This window comes from Tamandua tetradactyla, chromosome 3 (assembly GCF_023851605.1).
Source record: "Tamandua tetradactyla isolate mTamTet1 chromosome 3, mTamTet1.pri, whole genome shotgun sequence".
In the NCBI taxonomy this organism is placed as follows: domain Eukaryota; kingdom Metazoa; phylum Chordata; class Mammalia; order Pilosa; family Myrmecophagidae; genus Tamandua; species Tamandua tetradactyla.
This window is the reverse complement of record NC_135329.1, coordinates 74,716,827-74,737,628: the sequence shown is the minus strand read 5'-3', so window position 1 is coordinate 74,737,628 and position 20,802 is coordinate 74,716,827. Positions and strand designations below refer to the sequence as shown.

At 35.3% G+C, this 20,802-nt stretch overlaps 1 long non-coding RNA gene and 1 other non-coding gene across 4 annotated transcripts in view; one reads left to right on the top strand and one right to left on the bottom strand.

Annotated features, from left to right (window-relative positions):
- The window catches only part of LOC143677383 (uncharacterized), a 166,973-nt gene that overhangs the window by 5,709 nt on the left and 140,462 nt on the right, over nucleotides 1-20,802 (top strand). The gene's annotated exons all lie outside the window — the stretch shown is intronic.
- On the bottom strand, nucleotides 2,819-2,924 carry LOC143678470 (U6 spliceosomal RNA). The gene has a single exon (XR_013173278.1). It is a non-coding gene; the product is annotated as a U6 spliceosomal RNA (small nuclear RNA).

The window sequence follows — 20,802 nt, the reverse complement described above, 5'->3', positions numbered from 1 at the left end:
ATATTCTTTCTGAGGTTGGGGTATAGTCAAACTAACACAGGTAAATTACTGCACAATCCTGGAAGAAGGTTTCATTGGGAAAACAAGACTTTTAAATCAACACAGGACCCCTCAGGGGCAACTTTTATTAATGGAATAAAAGCAAGCTTGTTTCTACTCAGCCTGCACATTTTGCTTTGTAAACTCATTAATACAACTATTCCATAGAAATGCCAATACATGTAGAAAACTTTACTTTCCCAGGAGAATTTTTAAAAGCACTGGGCCAAGGAGTCTCAACTAATGTGAACATTTTTTTCTAAACTGTTTATACAGCCACAGAAGATATACATGTATATTATATATTTATGTATGTATAAATATATGTGTATGTATAATCTGCAATTATGCTACCTCAGAACTTCAGCTAGTGGTGCTTCAGAGATAGGGAAACTATTGCTCACTTATAGAGGGTGACTAGAATGAATATACAAAACTATTTCAAAAACTGTATTACCTGGATGTGAAATCAGGAAAAAATAATTAGGTATGAGAAATAACAGAAGTATATAAATTAAAATTTGAGGAAAAATTACTCAGAGGTGTAAAATTTTAAGTTCTATGGTGAATTACCATTAAATTTTTTATGATATGCATATGACTTGCTAATAATTATTATATGTATTTGTATTCCCTGCTTTAACCCTTGATATCATATTAATTTTCTATATGACTAAACATTTCATTGCAATTTTTTTCATTCTTCTACTACCAAGCACTGATGATGACAGAAATATTCTTACCCTACAGGGTTTGTGTGATTTTATGTAAATCAAGAAATAAAGAGTGCTGCCTAAGGTAATACAAGACATCACTAGTAGATGTATTGCCTAAGAAAAATATGACCAGTTGATAAGTATCTTGAATAAACTGGTACTTCATTAGGATGTGAAAGATGGTAGCATTTGAACATGTGAATATGGTAGGAGAGAAAGGTGCTTGATGGAGAAAAGAAATAATTATAATTAGAAGGCAGCAGTAGTGAAGACATTTGGAATAAGAAATACCCAAAAATGTAGAATTAAGCCAAAAGTTAGTAGAAACTAATTCTTTATTGCTCTTTCACAGCAATGATATGTGTAAAGCAAAATCATAGTGAAAACATTTAGAATAAGATATACCCTGAGGGCGGGCCACGATGGCTCAGCAAGCAGAGCTCTCTCTTGCCTTGCGGGAGACCCAGTTTCGATTCCTGGTGCCTACCAATGCAAACAAACAAACAAACAAACAAAAAACAACCCAGAAATGTAGAAGTAAAACAAAAGTTAGTAGAAACTAATTCTTTAATGCTCTTTCATAACAATGATATGTGTAAAGCAAAATCAGTACTGTGTATAAATAAATAAATTACCTCTCTGTTCAATTAAAATCAGCAAAATGATAATTTTGTATCACTATTCTATTCATAGATTGAAATTTTCCCTATATGTGGCCCAGTTTGACATAGACCCCTGATTTATTCCTAAATTATTCCCCTTTTTACACCAGCCTTATTACTCATGAAGAAGATTCTACTATTGTAAGTTAGCCTTATTTCTACTAGGATGTTTCCAAATATAACAGTGACTGCAATTTTTGTCATGTTTCCTGATAGTAGCAGATTTGAGGGGATCCAGTTCTCATCAAAAGTTTCCCAATATTTTCCACAGTGTATATTTTTATCAGACATCCCCAAAAATATTAATCAGAGTCAACACTCCTCATAAAGAATTCACTAGTAATACACAGTGCCTCCATTTCACATGAGAAGTGTCCTCCTTCCTTATCTGAATTATCCCATATTATTGTGTCCCAATTCTTCATTTCCCAAAACAATGTTAGGGTCTTCGCATCCCCCTGGAAGTTCTAAATATTTAAGTAGTGTCCCCATTCCTCATCAGAATCTCCCCAATAGTATACCGGTGCCATGATTCCTCATCAGAAATTTCCCAATATTATAGTATTTCTTCCAATTCCATTGCTACTTTGTAAATAAAATGCCAGTTTTCCCATTCATCTTCAGAATTTTCCCAATATTATACTTGTGCCATTTTCCTTATCCACAATTACCTCTCCTTGTGCTATTGTCTTCATTCATCATCTATACTTTCTAATATAACTTTAGTGCTTCATTCATCATTAGAATTTTTATAACATGATAGTTCATTATAGAAGTTTCTATTTATTATGTAATTCCTCCAATTTCTTATTGGAAACTTATCATTATTAAATATATGCCATCAATCTCTATCATATATTTTCCAATATTTCATCACTGACTCCATTACAAATCCAAATTTCTCCATTTATCAGTACCCACATTCCTCTTCAGACATTTGCTAATATAATTCCAGGACTCTTCCTCATCAGAATCTTTCCCATAATATTCTATTGCTTGCATTCTTCTTCAGAATATGCTGCTGCTCCCATTCCTTATCAGATTTCCTCCATATGTTACCCATACCCTTGGTCTGTATCAAAATCCTCTTATTGTCTGCACCGACAATCATAATCAGAGTTCTACATATATCACACCATTCCATTACTTACCAGAAGTTTTATCATATAATACCATTGCCCAGATATTCATCATATGTTTCCCAATATTAGGGCAGGCCACTGTTTTTCTTTTTAAACTCCAAATATTATATTGGTATCCCCATATACTTCAGATTTTGTCCACATGACACCAGTTCCCTTATCATCTTCAGAAGTTTTCCATTATGAAATTAACTCCACTGTATCATAAGAATTTTCTCATCATATACCAGTGCCGCTATTTCTTCTTCCTTTTCCTTTTTTAAATATAGAATTCTTCACAAATTTGTGTGTCATCCTTGCACAGGGGCTGTGCTAAACTTCTCTGTATCATTCCAATGTTGTGTATGTGCTGCCAAAGTGAGCACTCAGTGCCCCTATTTCTTTAGGAAACTTCTTATCAGAACTTTCCCAATATTATATGAACTCCCCTCATTTCTCAAGAGAAGTTTCTCTGTTTGTTTTAACAGTTCCACATTCCTCTTCAAAGTGTGTCCAATTTATTACACTATTTCCTCTTTATTGATCAGGAGTTGACTCACATGATATCAGCATTCCTATTCCATTTCAAAAGTTTTCCAATATTAGACCAGTGCACCCATTCATCAGTATGTCTACTCATATAATACAAGTGACTACATTCTCTTTGAAAGATTTCCCAAATGACATCAGAGGCCACACTCTGAAAAGATTTCTGTTATAAAAGAAAACCTTTTTGCATCAGTATTTCCCCAATATTATACCGGGTTGATCATTGGTCATCAGAATTTTTCTTATTGCATAATTGCCACATTTTCATCAGATGCTTTTCAATGTTATTCCAATGTCTCATTTTTATTAAGTTTTTCCATATGATTATAGTGACCCTATTTCTTTTGAGAAGATTCCCAATAATAGTGCAGCCATTCATTTCAGATATTCTGCCGTATTGTACCAATGTCTAATTTACTGATATGAAGTTTCATAATATTATTTCAATGACCTAATATCTCTAGTAGTTTCCCTGTATTATATCAGAATCCCAATTTCTCATTGGAATATATTTCCCCAGTATTATACCAATGTCCTCATTTTTTATGAGAAATTGCAGAAGTTTCTTATGTTAGCAGTATCCCAGTTCTTCAGATTGCCCATATTATACAAGTGAATGGATTCCTCATGGAAATTTTGTAAAATTGTTTCATCCCCACTACATGCCTATATCCAATTCTCCTTCAAAAATTTTCCAATATTATATGTATTCTATGTTTCTCATTGTATTTGTAGTCCAAATTTCCAAATATTAAAATGTTCCTACCATCTTCATGGAAACTTTTCTATATTATAACAGTATCCTCCAGTCTTCACAATATGCTTCCCCAAATTATACATATTCTTCCATATATTATTAAATGCCCAATATTAAGTTAATGCTGCAGTTACTTTTGTGAAAATACCCAATATTATATCAGAACCCTAAATCCTCACAATGAATTTTCCAGTATTATAGTGATGCCTTCAGCATTCTTCAGGAGTTCTTCAAATTATACTAGTACCCCATTCCTCATTAGTAGTTTCTCCACTAAATACCAGTGTCACATTTCTTTTCAGAAGATCCAATATTATACTACTGCCACAAATCCTCACCATAATATTTCCATATTACATAATATCACCAGTTGTTCCTATGAGATTTCACTGCCACCATTGCTTATTTGAAAATTTGCTATATTATTCCAATGTTCACATTCATCATCAGAAATTTCCCAATATTATACCTGTAGTACTTTCATTTGTCTTTGCAAATTTCCCAACATTATTTCTTTTCTCTAAATCCTTCATCAGTAATTTACAAATTTTGCTTTGGTAACCTGAATTGTCATCAGAAATAATTACTGCTGTATATATATACTTTCTTTGCAGAAAGGTTCTCAGCTTCATACTAGCAAGCATATTCTTATTTGGGAGTTTCCCAATATTGTACAGATATAACTTCCTCATGAGAATGTGCCCAATATTATACCTGAGTCTCCATTCATATTATAAAGTTTCTAATAACATCTTTCCTCTTTAGAATTGTCTCAAGGCTAGTTTTATTATTTTGCACTTAACAAAAGATTTTTCCTGATATAACTGCACCACAGAAATTCAATGAAATTTTCCAAAATATTTTATACATTCAATGCTCTTCAACAATTTTCCAATATCATACAATTATCCCCATTCCACGTTGTCTCTTTCTATTATATTGGTGATTCCATTGCACTTCAGAATTTCCTCCAATTATATTCATAACATTATTTCAATGATCTAATATCTCTAGTAGTTTCCCTGTATTATTCCAGAATCCCAATTCCTCAGAAATTGTCCCATATTATCCCAGAGCTCACATTCATTAATGGAAATATCTTAGGACAATAAATTATGTGGCCATGAACATGTAAGTCATTAAACGATGATGAGGCAACTGGTGGGTCAAATATATGTGTGTACTTCCAATGCTGTAAATAGTCTGCATGAATTTAATATTTTTGCATAATTGAGAAGCTATATACTTAACTAAAGGGTTGTGCTTTTCTGTTTATATGTTTATCTATTAAAGTACTCTGCCTTAATCTTGTATAGTGTTACCATGGGTAGCTTTCTAAAGCATCAGACATTATTTTAAATTAGCAAATAAATTAAACTTCACAAGAAACATATATATTTTCCAAATTTCATTCCATTATTAACATTTATTCTCTATGGGATTTTGTTCATTAAAAGTTTGTGTTCCAGTAATGAATCTTTAGAAATTTCCCAGTCTGCAGATTAGCAATAGATTCTTTCAATTCCCCATATTCATGTGACTTCAGTCATATTTTTATTTTTTATTTATTTATATTGTGAAAAGTAGCATGTACACAAAAAAGCAATAAATCTGAAAGCACACTTCAACAATTAATTATAGAATGGAATTCAGAATTTGATGTGGATTACAGTTCCACAATTTTAAATTTTTCCTTCTAGCTTTTCCAAGACACTGAAGACTAAAATGAATATTGATACGATGATTCAGCAGTCATAATCATCGTATCTTCTCTGTTATAGCTCTACCTTCTTTTTTGGCATTTCTCCCAACATTTAGGGGCATTTTGGCTGTGCCCATTATAAATTTTTCATGTTGAAAGCACTGTTGATAATATGGGATGGGAGATGGAACTATTTGATGTTCTGGAGGGGCTGGCCTCTCTTGGTTTCAGGACTCATCTGGCCTAGGAACTGTTCTGGAGGTTGCAGGTTTCTGAAAAGTAATCATAGTGCATGAAAACTTTCTGAAGCTCAGATAAAACCCTAAGTGTTCTTTAATATTGGCAGGACTGGTTTTGGTTAGAATTAGTCACGTGATAAAAAATAGCACTATCTAGCTGAAGCTTGCATAAAGGTAGCCTCCAGAAAAGTCCCATGATCTATTTGAATTCTCTAAGCCACTGATACCTTATTTATTTTTGTTAATCCCACAGTGCTAGGGCAAAGTTCAGTCCTGGAAGTTATATCCTACATTGCCAGGGAGACTTTCCTTCCTATATGCGGACACATTTTTTTTAAAAATGACTTTAGGTTCACTTAGAAACATTCTGCATTTTGTAAAGAAAATCAATAGCCAGCAAATACCAGGCATATGTACAGAAAACAATCATGCACACACACGTGTTGTTACATTTCAACAATAATACAGCTAAAGAATTGAAATTGATGCTGCATGTGGCACAACTATATATTCATATTTTTAGTTTATTATAGTGAACTGAAAAGCTCAAGATCTGCAAAAGGAAAAGTGGGTTGGGTGAAGTTCAGAAGAAAAGAGGTGCAAGGTGTCAGTTGTCCTCTCCCAATATAGTTGCATGGATGGGTGTAATTCATCCAGCAACAATGTATAGCATCAACAAGTCAGAGTAGGACTCATCAGTGAACCTCACTGAAATTTTGCCATCCAGTAATTTTATTGGTGATTAGTCACATAGGCATGCAACACAGATGTGATTGACCTCAGCTATTCAGACTCCAGTTACCCCATCTCTGAGGTCAAACTGATACTGTGTGGTCCAAAGCCCCATGCATTCAAAAACAGTTATTCACAAAGGTCACTTTCTTACTATAAACTATCTGGAGTGACACAAGTTATACAGATCACTCTTATTGTGCTGGTTGGACCAAGGGCTCAGAGGATATCTCTCACAGTCAATGGTCAGTCCTGTAGACCTTTGGAATGTGGAGAGCTCATTATCCTTATTCTTCTGAGTTAATCCATTACTGTAGAGTTCAACTCCACAGCCCTCAGTCTAGATTCTCTTACAGTAAAATGATCAGATTCTTTCTCAGCATCTACATTTAGTATTTCATTATAACAGATAAAGCAATAGCATCAATATGGATATGTTTAACATTTGGAAGATTCAGGGTCAGGTAGGGACGTACTTAAAGAAACAACTAATCCATCATATAAAAACATAAGTACATTTTAATATTCTGATTAATTTGATTACTCATTTTCCCCTTGATCTACCACTATGTGTACCTTGTAATAAACTGTGAAGAATTATTCAATGTAAAAAGTAACTGATTGTTAGGTAAATTCAGTTTTCCCTAATGCAAGACATTTTATATCAGAATTAATCCTGAGGAGATTTTACCCTATCTCCAACCCATTTAATCATCACTATCACTGTTACCATATGACAATTTTTTTCATATCTTTTTTTCCTGATTAGGGAATTTGTGGGTTTAGAGAATGATCTTGCAAAAAACACAAGATTCCCATATACCATACTAATATTAGCACTTACATTGTTGTTAAAGATTTGTTACAAGTGATGATAGCACATCTTTATAATTGCTTTATTAACTATAGTCCGTGGTTTAACTTAGGGTTCCCTATTTGTTCAATGTAGTTGTATGGATTATTTTTTAAAACTTTATTCTGTTACCATATATACAAGCTAACATTTCCAATTCTAATCACATTCAAATATATATTTCAGTGCTCTTAATGACGTTCTCAATGATATGATCAAAACCCCGATCCATTATCACAACATTGACATTATTCTAAATAGGAATTTTTTTATATTTTAAGCCTTTCCTCCCAATTCCCTATCTCCATCCCATCCCCTGGTAACTTATAGTTTTGATTCTTATTTCATTCGATATTTGAATCATATGTGTATGTGTATATATTATACTGTAACATATATTATACTGTAACACTTATTTCAGTATGTTCATGGTACAATTCACTTCATTACAGAATAAAAAACTTAATATTCACAGAGGTGCTCGATATGTCTTCCAAACAGAATCAGCTATTATAACAGATATTATTACATACAACATATACTATTGGGACAGGTATCATTGAAGTTTCTTTTGATAGTTATTGATAGGTTCCAAGTAATTTGGGGGAATGTCAGTTATCATGCCTCAGTTCATGGACTTATACTGGGATGAGTTTTCATTGATTGTTGTGTCCATTGGTTATCTGCTTACAGGGAGAACATGGATATTTTTTAGTTCCTGTGACTTCTGACTATATTAAAGGATGTGTCTTATTCTTTCTATCCTTGAGATGAGGATACTATTAGTACACTGATATAAGAAGTGTCCTCAGATAATTGTATAGGTTTGGAAGTCCATGAGATTCACATAGACATGGCTCTTGAGCCACAGAATCTAAGACATAATGCCACTGCCCATGGCTACTTTGACCTTATGTATTTCAAAACAGTCAAGAAGTTCTGTTAATTCAGGGTGCATACCCTTTCAAAGCACTAGGTCCTAGCATTATTCAGCATTATTTATTGAGTCTGCTGGATCCACTTCACTAAAACCCTATCATCTTTTCAGACTTGCTCTCATCCTTTGCCTTCCTCTTGAAAGAGAAAATCCCTCTAATCTTGTTATAGCTTATAAATATTCTATTTAATAAATCTTTTAGTGAATGAATGCTGCTCACCATTCAAACAACAATGATGGCTAGATCAGCACCTTTCTTTCCCTAAAGTCCTTTCTGTCTTTGGGATAATGTTGTCAAATCCACCAGGCATGTTGTTGCCATTTTAGATGCATGGCCAAAGGAAAGGTAGAATATTTGCTTTGTATCTAAATTAGGGTTAGATGAGTGGTAGGTTCACTTAAATGGTATTTAGCTTGAGTATATTATCAAGTTCTCCCACAGCCTTCTCAGCTTCCAAAAGCAGTGTGATCTTGGCCAACAATTAGATCCATCCTTCTGGGAATCTGATGTAATTATGCTAAGAGATACAGCTGATTCTCATATTTTTAGTAGTTAGGTTCTATAAAGTAATAGTGAACATTGAATTCACACCTATTATAAAGTTGCTTATAGGGAAAATATGGGACTAAATTCCTGCTAGCCTCTTGTCACAATATTTCTATCAACCATTCACTCCATAATCTTATTTTTTTCTTTTTTATAATGAAAGAAGAAATAAAACTCTTATTCTTTGTAAATGACAGGATTGTGCACTGAGAAATTCCAAGGGAATCTACAATTCTTGTAGAATTAGTAATGAGAATTAGTAATAGTTAATTTAGCAGGACTACTGTACGCAACAATGTCAACATATTAAAAGTCAATTTTAGTAATGCATAGCAACCCTACCAAATTAGAAAACAAAATTTAAAAAAGATGCCACTTGTACCATCATCAGAAACAATAGTTAAGCAAAAATATAATAAAATATTTATAAGACCACTCCATAGAAAGCTATAAAATACTTTTGTGCAAAACTCAATGCTTATATAATGGTGAACTGCAAAATGTCCATGGAATGGAAAGTTCAACATTAAGATGTTTCTCAGTTCTCCCCAAACAAACTGATCCACAGTCCCAACACAATCTTATTAAAATTCCAACACTGTTTTTGTTTTGAAAATTGACAACTCGATTCTAAAATTGTATGTAAATAAAAAGAATAAAATGGGCTAAAAATAGTGAAGAAAATCTTTATGAAGAACCAAGTTGGAGGCTGTATACTTCCAGATATCAAAACTTAATTTAAAACCACAGCAATTAAAACCATTTTCTTGGGCTAAGAATGGATAAATTGACATTACAAACAGAATAAAAGTCCAGAGACAGGCCCATATACATTTCTCACCACCTGATTTATGACAAGGTTTCATAGCAATACAATGACAGAGGATGTTTTTCCTTCTTCAATAAATGATATTGAATGAGCAGGATATGCATATGAAAAATAAAATGAACTTTGCCTCCCATCTCAGGCCATATACAAAAATAAATTCTCAATGAGCCGTAGACTTAAATATATTTGGTAGAAAATAAAATTGGAAAATATATCAAAGACCCCAGTATATGCAATAATTTATTAAACAGGACACAAAAGAGCTACCTATAATATCAACCATTACTAAACTGACTTCATTAAAATTAAAAATCTCTTCCCTTCCCATTAAAACCATTAAGAAAAATTAAATTGGAAAGCAATAGAGGAAGGAGGAACAGAGGAAAATACTTACATTAAACAGAAGATATACATATTACAAATATCAAAGGAGTAACATTTATTTAAAAAGGATGAGAATTTATTTTTTTAATTCTTGTAAACAATAAGGAAAAGAGACAACCCAGATACAAATGGAAAAAAGGTTCAGGGTGGCACTTTTGAAGAGGTATGATCTAGTCAAAAACATAAAAATTTTCAACATTGGTAGCCATTAATGAAACACAAAATCAAATATCACAATTAGTGTGCCAGTTTGAAAGTATTATTTTCTAAGGAAAAGCCTTGTTTCAATACTAATCCATCTTGTGGAAGCTGCCTTTTCTTTTAATTCCTATTCAATACTGTATGTTGGAAATTTGATTAGATTACATGTGACACACATATTGTGAGCATTAACCTTTGATTATAGGCAGATATGACTCCACCCATTGAAAGTGGGTCTTGATTTGTTTATTGAAATCCTTTAAAAGAGGAAACATTTTGGAAAGAGTTACAAAAGCAACAGAGCCATGAGAACCATGAGAGCTCAAAGTCAACTTTGGAGATGAAGAAGGAAATACCCCTGGGAGAGCTCATGAATAAAGAACCCTGGAGAGAAAACTAGCAGGCATGCCCATGTTCACCGTGTGACTTTCCAGTTGGGAGAGAAAGCCTGAACTCCATCAACCTTTCTTGAGTAAAGGTAACCTCTTGTTGGTGCCCTAATTTGAATAAGACTTGCTTAAATTTGGACATTTTCACAGCCTTTGAACTGTAAACTTGCAACTTAATAATTCCCCCTTTTAAAAGCCGCTCTGTTTGTTCTATATCACCTTCCAGCGGTTGGCAAATTAGAACAATGAGCTATCTCCATTCACCCATCAGAGGGCCTAAAAATTCCCAATTGACAATATTTAGGGTTGCAGAGGATGTAGAGGACACTCATACCCTGTTGGTGGAAATGCAAACTGATATAATCAACTTGATAAACTGGTAATGTCTTCTAAAACTGAACATATACATACTCTGTGATAAAGTGATTCCACTCCATAGAGATTCTGATGATACATGAGTCAAACTATATCACTAGAAATCATGGCTTTTTCTATAGTCATAAAGTAGATTCATACAGTATTTATGCTTTTGTATCTGGCTTATTTAACTCAGCATTATGTCCTCAAGGCTCATCCATCTTGTAATGTGGCTCAGGATGTCATTTCATCTTATTGCTGGATAATATTCCATCATATGTATGTGCTACATTTTGTTAATCCACTCATCCATTGATGGGCACTTGGATTGTTTCCATTTTTAGTGATTGTGAATAATGCCTTTATGAACATCAGTGTGAAAATGATGGTTTATGTTATTGCTTTCAGATCTTCCAGTTATATACCATGTAGTGGTATTACCATTTCATATGGGAACTTGATATTTAGTCTGCAAAGAAACCACCAAACTGTCTTCCATAAAGACTATTCCATTATATATTCCCACCAGCAGTGCATAAGCTTCCAATTTCTCTACATCCTCACCAATATTTGCACTTTGCAGTTTGTTTAATAGCAGCCATTCTTATAAGGGTGAGGTGGTATCCCATTGTAGTCTTTTTCTGTGTTTCCATTATAGCTAATGAAAATGATCATCTCTTCATGTACTTTTTTTCAATCTGTATTTGCTCTTCAGAAAAATGACTATTCATATCTTTAGTCCATTTAATAATTGGGTTGTTTGTTCTTTTGTTGTTGAGCTCTATGTATTCTTTAGGTACACAGAATATAAAACATTTATCTGATGTGGGATTTCCAAATATTTTCCTCCATTGAGTTTGTCATTATCTTTTTGACAAATTATTATGAGGTACAAATGCCTTTGATTTTGAGGAGTCCAATTTATCTATTTTTTTTTTCTTTTGTTGCTTTTGCTTTTGGTGTAAAGTTTAGAATGCTTCCTCCTTGAAAATGACATGAAACTTGGAAAATCCTTAGAAATCTACAGCAAAGTTACTTGAGCTAATAACCAAATTCAGCAAGGTGACAGGATATAAAATTAATGTGTAAAAATCCATAACTTCTCTATACACAAGCAATGACCTAACTGAGGAGTCAGTGAAGGAAAAAAAAAATCCATTCAAAATAGCAGCCAAAGAAATAAAATATCTAGAAATGATCTTAACTAGGGACAGAAAGCACTTGTAAACAGAAAACTACATAATTTTTCTAAAAGAAATAAAAGAGGATCTAAATATGTGGAAAGATATTCCCTGATCAAGAACAGGAGATTTATGATACTGGTTCTATTATTTTGACCCACTTTGAGTTAATTTTTGTATAGGGTTTAAGGTAAAGGTCCTGTTTCTTTTTTCTTCTTTTTTTTCTGGCTATTGATATCCAGTTCTCCCATGCCCCTTTATTGAAAAGATTCTTTTTTCCTGATTCAGTGGATTTGGAGATCTTGTTGAAGATCAGTGGACTATAGATTTGGTGGTCTATTACTGCACTCTCAATTCATTTCCATTGGTCAATATTTCTATCTTTGTGCCAGTACCATGCTCTTTTGACCACTGTGGCTTTATAATAAACTTTAGAATCAGGAAGTGTTAATTTTCCCACTTAACTCATTTTTTAGGATGCTTTTAGTTATGTGAGATCTCTTTCCCTTTCGGATGAATTTGATAACTAGCTTTTCCAAGTCTTCAATGTAGGTTGTTGGCATTTTCATTGGTACTACACTGAATCTGTAGATAAGCCTGGGTAGAACTGACAAGCTAACTATATTAAATAATTTTGTTCTTGATCAGGGAATATCTTTCCACATATTTAGATCCTCTTTTATTTCTTTTAACAAAATTATGTATCTTTCTGTTTACAAGTGCTTTCTGTCCCTAGTTAAGATCATTTCTAGATATTTTATTCCTTTAGCTGCTATTTTGAATGGATTTTTTCCTTCACTGACTCCTCAGTTAGGTCATTGCTTGTGTATAGAGAAGTTATGGATTTTTCACATTAATTTTATACCCTGTCACCTTGTTGAATTTGGTTATTAGCTCAAGTAACTTTGCTGTCGATTTCTAAGGATTTTCCAAGTACAGTATCATGTCGTCAGCAATCAGTGAAAATTTTACTTCTTCCTTTCCACTTTGGATGCCCTTTATTTCTTTTTCCTCCCTGACTTATCTGGCTAGAACAGTGTTGGTTATAGTGGTGACAGAAGGCATCCTTGTCTCATTCCCAATCTTAGGGGACAAGCTTCCAGTCTCTCACCATAGAGTACGATACTGGTTATGGGTTTTTCATGTATGCCCTTTATCATACTGAGGAAGTTACCTTTGATTCTAACATTTTGAAGTGTTTTTATCAGAAAAGGGTGTTTAATTTTGTCAAAATCTTTCTCTGCACCAATCAAGATGATCACGTGATTTTTCCCTTTAAAATTGTTAGAATGATGTATTATATTAATTGATTTTCTTGCCATCCTTACATTCCTAGTATAAAACCCACTTGATTGTGGTGTATAATACTTTTAATGTGTTGTTGGATTTGACTTGTTAGTATTTCATTTAGAATTTTTGCTTCTATGTTCATTAGGGAGATTGGCCTTTAGTTTTCCTTTCTTATAACATCTTTACCTGGTTTTGGTATTGGTATTAAAGTGATGTTAGTGTCATAAAATCAGTTAAGTAGTGTTCCTTCTTCCTCAATTTTTAGGAGAAGTTTGAGTAGGATTGCTGTTAGTTCCTTTTGGAATGTTTGCTAGAACTCCCTGTGAAGCCATCTGGTCCTCGGTTTTACTTTGTAGGAAAACTTTTGATGACTGATAGAAATTCTTTACTTGTGATTGCCTTTTTGACATCTTCTATTTGTTCTTGATTTACTATAGCTTGTTCATATGTTTCCAGGAATTTGTCCACTTCATCTACACTGTTTAGTTTATAGATGTGTAGTTGTTCATGGTATCCTCTTATGATTTTTTTTTATTTCTACAGAGTCTGTGGTAACAACTGCCCTCTCATTTCTGATTTTCTTTACTTGCATCCTCTCTCTTTTTTTCTTTGTCAGCCTTGCTAATGGCCCATTGATTTTATTGAATTTCTCTAAGAACCAACTTTTTATTTTATTGATTCTTTCTATTAATCTTTTGTTCTCCCATTCATTTATCTCTGCTTTAATTCTTGTATTTTTCTTATTTTATTTGCTTTGACTTTAGTTTGCTGTTCACTCTCAAGTTCCTCCATGTGAGCAGTTAAGTCCTCAATTGTTGTTCTTTCTTCTTTTTTAATATAGGCATTTAGAACAATAAATATTCCCCTCAACACAGCCTTTGCTGCATCCCATAAGTTCTAATATGTTGTATTCTCATTTTCATTCATCTCCAGATAGCTACTGATTACTCTAGCAATTTCTTCTTTGACCCACTGGTTATTTAAGAGTGTGTTATGTAATCGCCATATATTTGTAAAAGTTCTTGTTCTTTGGAGGTTATTGATTTCCTGCTTTATTCCATTGTGATCAGAGAAAGTCCTTTGAATAATTTCTATGTTTTTAAATTTATGAAGATTGTTTTGTGTTCCAGCACATGATCTATATTGGATAATGTTCCATGAGCACTGCAGAAGAATGCATATCTTTGTGTTTTGGCATATAATTACCTATGTATGTCTATTAGGTCTAATATATTTATCAATTTGTTTAGGTTCCCTATTTACTTATTGACTTCCATTTGGTTTTCTCTCTATAGAGGAGAGTGTTGTACTGAATTCTTCTACTGTTATTGTTGAAACATCTCTCACTCCCTTCAGTTTTGCCAAAGTCTGTCTCATATATTTTGGAGCTCCTTGATTGGGAACAGACTCTAAGATTGTTATTTCTTCTTGGTTAATTGTCTCTTTACTAAAATGCAGTGTCCTTCTTTGTCTCTTATGATGTCTTTACATTTAAAGTCTACTTTGTCTGATATTAGTAAAGCTATTCTTGCTTTCTTTTGGTCACAGCTTATGTGAAACTTCTTCCCCTATCCTTTCACTTGCAATTTGTATACTTTTGTCCAAGATGAGTCTCTTATAAGCAGCATATAGTTGCATTATATTTCTTAATCCGTTCTGTCTATCTGTCTTTTAGTCAGTAAATTTAGCCCATTAACATTCAAAGTTATTGCTGTAAAGGTGTTTCTTAAATCCACCATCTTATCCTTTGGAATTTATTTGTCAGATCTGTATATTTTTTCCCATTTTTCTTTTTTATATCCTTTCGTTTACTCTTACTGGTACTCTTCAATTCAATGCCCTCCTCCATATCTCCTTTTCCTGTGTATTTTTTCAACCAGCAGATATCCCTTTAGTATTTCTTGTAGCACTGGTCTTTTTTTTACAAATTCTCTCAAGATTTGTTTGTCTGTGAAAATTTTAATCTCTCCCTTAGTTTCGGAGGACAATTTGGTTTGTACAAAATTCTTGGCTGGAAGTCTTTCTCCTTCAGGATCTTAAGTATATCACACCACTGCCTTCTCATCTCAATAGTACCAGTGGAGTAGCCTGAACACAGTCTTATGTGGTTTCTCTTACATGCAGCAGATTGTTTTTCTTGTACTGCATTTTCTGCTTCTCATCAAAATTTGATAGGCTGATCAGTATGTGTCTTGGGGAAGACCTATTTGGGTTTATTCTATTTGGAGTTCATTGAGCTTCCTTGATTCACATGTATCTGTCCTTTATGTCTATTTATAAACTGTGACATTTTCCCCCATTATATCCTCAATTAATTTTTCTAACCCTTTACTCTTCTCTTCTCCCTCTGGAACACTAATGATTCCTTTATTTGTGCACTTTGTTTCATCCATCATTTCCCTGAGATCCAATTCAAATTTTTCCATCTTTTTGGCCATTTACTCTTTTGTGTGCTTAAAATCAGCTGTCCTGTCCTCTAGTTCACTCTTTCTTCTTCTGCCTATTCAAATCTGCTTTTGCATGTCACTAATATATTTTTGAATTGGCCTAACAGCATCTGTGTTAATCTCTGTGATTAACTGCTGTTTTTCTATTTATTCTTTCAAATTCCACTTTATGATCTTCTAGTGTCTTCTTGATCTCTTTTATGTAATTAGCCACTCCATTGATTTCATTTAGCAGAGTTATTGAATATCTTTGATTAGTTCTTTCAATGCCTGTGTCTCCTTTGGTGTTCTAATTCACTTATTTACCTGGCCTACACTTGTCTGTCTCTTGATATTCTTAGTGATTTTCTGTGCCTTTGAGGCATGTGCAAATCTTGACAAGGTTACCTTGGATTTCCTTCAGTCCTCTAAAGCTTTTATTTGTTGAATGGATGTGGAACAGGATGCGGGATGTGTGGTAGGACACAAAAGTGATAGATTTCAGAGTAGGTATAAGGCACAGGTTCGGCATGTGATGCTGATGTCTGTGAGTGTGGGATTCAAGGTCTCTGTATTGCTTTTTAAAGACTTCTTATTTGATATATGTTGCTGATTTATTACTACTGTATTCATGGCCAACAGCACAATAACTCATGCCTAAATGAAGCTAAATTAAAATATATATTTTTTCTGTAAAGCACATCACAGGATTCTTGAACTTAAAACAATGGACAGGATGAGCAATGGTGTCTCAGTGGCAGAGTTCTCTCATGCCATGTTGGAAACCTGGGTTTGATTCCTGGAGCCTGCCCATGCCAAAAAAAAGGTAAATAAAAAAACAATGGACAGGAAGAGACTTCCAAGAAGATGGCTAACTAGAGTAGCTCAAGATTAGCCCTGCTCCAAGGAAAAGTTAGAGAAAAGACAGGCAGGTGATTAAGGTGGCAATTTCGGAGTGTGGCTGACCTGGAAGAGTATTCTGCAACACATGTGGCAGCCCTGGTTGCAGAGGCTGAGGAAATGAGAAGCTGGAGCTTGCATGGAGGCATGGAGGCATGGAGCCAGCAGGAGTGCAGGGACAGGAAAACAGGACAAGGAAGTAAGCCATGCCACATTCTTTGGGTGTGCTACCCTCACCAGTGCAGCCCTGTGCCAGGCTCATCCCACACACCATGCACCTGAACCCTGTCACTTGCTCCCATTCCCCATGCTCCAGGTACCCCCACACCCCCAGATCCCTGTGCACATACCTGTCCCACACCTCCACCCCAAAAGCAACCCAACCCACCTGTATTAGTTAGGGTTCTCTATAGAAACAGAATCAACAGGGAACACTTACAAATACAAAATTTATAAAAGTGTCTCACGTGACCATAGGAACACAGAGTCCAAAATCCACAGGGCAGGCTGTGAAGCCGATGACTCCGATGGATGGCCTGGATGAACTCCACAGGAGAGGCTCACCAGCCAAAGCAGGAATGGGACCTGTCTCCTCTGAGTCCTCCTTAAAAGGCTTCCCATGATTGCATTTAGCATCACTAATTGCAGAAGACACTCCCCTTTAGCTGATTACAAATGGAATCAGCTGTGGATGTAGCTGACATGATCATGACCTAATCCTATGAAATGTCCTCATTGCAACAGACAGGCCAGCGCTTGCCCAATCAGATAAACAGGTACCACAACTTGGCCAAGTTGACACCAGTCCCTAACCATGACACCACCTTTCCTGCATTCCTCCAGAGCACTATCTCCCCCTCCCTGTTCCCTGCAGGATGTTGTCAGTGCATAAAGGTTGCTGGCACTAGCCCCCTTATCTAGGCTACACTTGGCCAATGCCCATAGTGTTGTACAGCCTCATCCTGCCCTCCCCGAGCTCAGCACATCCTTTTCAGCACTCCCAGGCCCACGCATGTGCATGGGCCCCCAATCACATCATTTTGCTCTGAGCACCACACTTTATAGTAGTCTAGAACCATGCATGCACATAGATCTCAACCTCACTTCCCAACTTTAAGGAAATGCCAACCTGTACAGCTGGGTCATATCTGCCCCCAATTCATGAAGGCATGATGCCCAACCAGCTGCCACAGCTCTATGCATGTGCACAAACACCCCATGCCTTAGACCAGCACATAACAAGGTTACACCACCCAGACCAGTACACTTGCACAGCTACATCATCCCTGGCTGCTGGGCAACCACATTCACAAGCATCAGCCTACTATCCCCAACCTGCACCCATATATGCCCTGAAACAAATCACCATGCCCTGTTCCCAGCTGTACAGCCATCCCACAAACACAAGGCCTTAGACTACTGAAAGAAATCAACTTCCAAAGTAAATCAATCAAGATATTTATATATCATGAAGATAGCAGAAGATAACTAAGCATATCACAATGCAGACAGATATAGCCCTGCCTAATGAGCAAATTAAAACAACCAGAGGAGATATAGACATTGGAACAACTAATCAAAGATGTTCATATAAATCTACTTAATAAAATAAGTGGGACATCAAATGGCATAAAGGTGATCAAGAAGACTGTGCTTGCATGTGATTTAAAGCTTGTGTAATTTCTTTATTTAAGTGGTCAGGAATATATATATGTATATATACAAAACACTCTATATTTATAAGGGCCCAGGCTTTGCCTTGTGCCACAGTTAAAATATCTAAAGCCATTCTATTTTCTAAGACTGCTTTCTGTATTTCAATGGTCTCATCATTCAACAATGATATTGCAAAATTCTATCCATTAGGTGCATGAATTGTATTATTAGCTAAAGCTGTTATATGCTTTTTAGAAACCATTAGAGCTCCCACTGGGCAAGAATAGAAAAGGGAGAAAGCCAGCATGGGTTATACCTCACTCAATATTTATATTTAAAACTATTTTGCAATTGCTGGGAGTGTATGATAAAGACTCATAGAAGTAGCAGGGGCACATTAGGATCTGATATAGTCTTTTAGCACATTTTGGTAGGGATTTCGAATAATCTTTCAACTGTTCCTTTTAGAAGCCATTCATTCTCTCTATAAGGCCTGAATCTGTGGGTTTGTATAGTACATGAAAAGTCCACATTACATCATGGTCGATAGTCAATGATTGGGTCAATTGCCCAGTGAAAGGGGTGCCCCAATCACTATCTGTTTGTGTAGGCATCCCATAGAGGGCACTTATCTTTTTTAGGGGGTGTATGGTTGCTCACTGAATAGCTTACCCCACAAAAAAAACTGACAGAAGTCCCATGGCAGAATCTGGTGTGGCAAAGTATACCTTGCTCTTTCTAGAGCAGCAGGGGGGTGATATAGTTTAAATGCCAGCTCGTCATTAGGAGCTTGTGGGCAGCTGATGTTTGCTACATGGTGCGGCAATCAGTGTGGTCATCACAGGGAGCATGACTTGCACTCCCATGTGATGATTATAAGTTGCTGGTGCATGATGGGTAGGTGGAACTGCTTAGTTTTCATCACTGACTGGTATCCCAGATGTCTTGCCACAGTTCTCATCCCAATATTGGATGACCTATGACTGCTCATTTTTCTTGTTTCCAGGTTACCATCCAGTTCACAAGTTCTTTCTAAATAACTCAACTCTCAGTGCATATTGGTAGCATATCTCCAGGTTCATGCACTATAACCATCCATATGACTCTTAATTCAGCCCATTGACTGCTTTGCATAGCACCAGTATCCCATCATATAGGGTCAGTACTGGGTTGCACCACAGCTGCCTATGTGGGAGGCTGCCTGCTAGCAGATCAATCAGGGTATCTAGAGGACTTAGAAATTGTTCCTGTGGCCTCTTGAGTAGGTAGTTCAACCGCTACTTCAGATGTGACAATTTCTGTTGTTGAATCTTCTGTATATGATGCTGATCCTAAAGTTTTGTACATCTTGGCAATAAGAGGTTAGGTATTGAAAACACTGGGCTGCAACAAGAAATCTTTCCATTTTGTTAAAATACTGAATTGTGCACTGGCAGAATGTGCCTTTTTTATTGTGTCTGTAATCAACCCCTGTAAAGTGAAGGCAATCCTCATGGTGATAGGACACAGATCTTCCACTTGTAGTAGAGCAGTATATGCAGCACACAGTTGCTTTTCTAAGGGGCAATATCTCAATTATGCCTCTTTCTATAATTGTGATCAAAACCCTAGGAGCACTTGTTTAGAATGTTGGCTTTACCACAGACCCCACCCAAAGGCAATGTCAGTGCCAGATACATCCAATTCACAGGATAAATCACCATCTACTTCTCTTTGAGCTTGTGCCTGTTCTAGTGCCCTTTCTATTTTCAAAATCAGTTTGCTGGAAGTCATCCCATTCCCAAGTGTGAACTTCTTAAATTAGTATATACAATGGTAGTAATATTTGAACTAAATGGCAATGAAAACTCTCAATATCCAGTAGTCCTAGAAAGGTCATTGATTGCTTTGGCATATATATTTTAGGAAAATGTTGCACCTTATTAATTAATTACCACATAAGAAATAGTTTTTATCTTATCTGATCATCCAACACCCAATAATTTGACAGAACAGCCAGGGCCCTATAGTTTGTCATGTTGATTTTCCATCCCCAGCTCTCTAAGTGGGATATTAAAGTTTATGACACCTGTTCTGGTTCTAAAAGAGAATCATTAGGTTGCATAATATCATAAATATAATGAAATGAAGTCACAAATTTGGGTTCCTCCTGATTGGCCAAGTCTTTTGCCATTAGGCTATAGCAAATGGCCAGGCTATGTAAATAGCTCCCTGGAGCATGGCAAAAGTCCTCTGTTGTCCTTCCCAGGTGAAAGCAAACACAAGTTGACTTGATTTATCTAAGGTAATACTGAAGAATGTATTAAATAAATTAAAACCAAATGATAATTACATA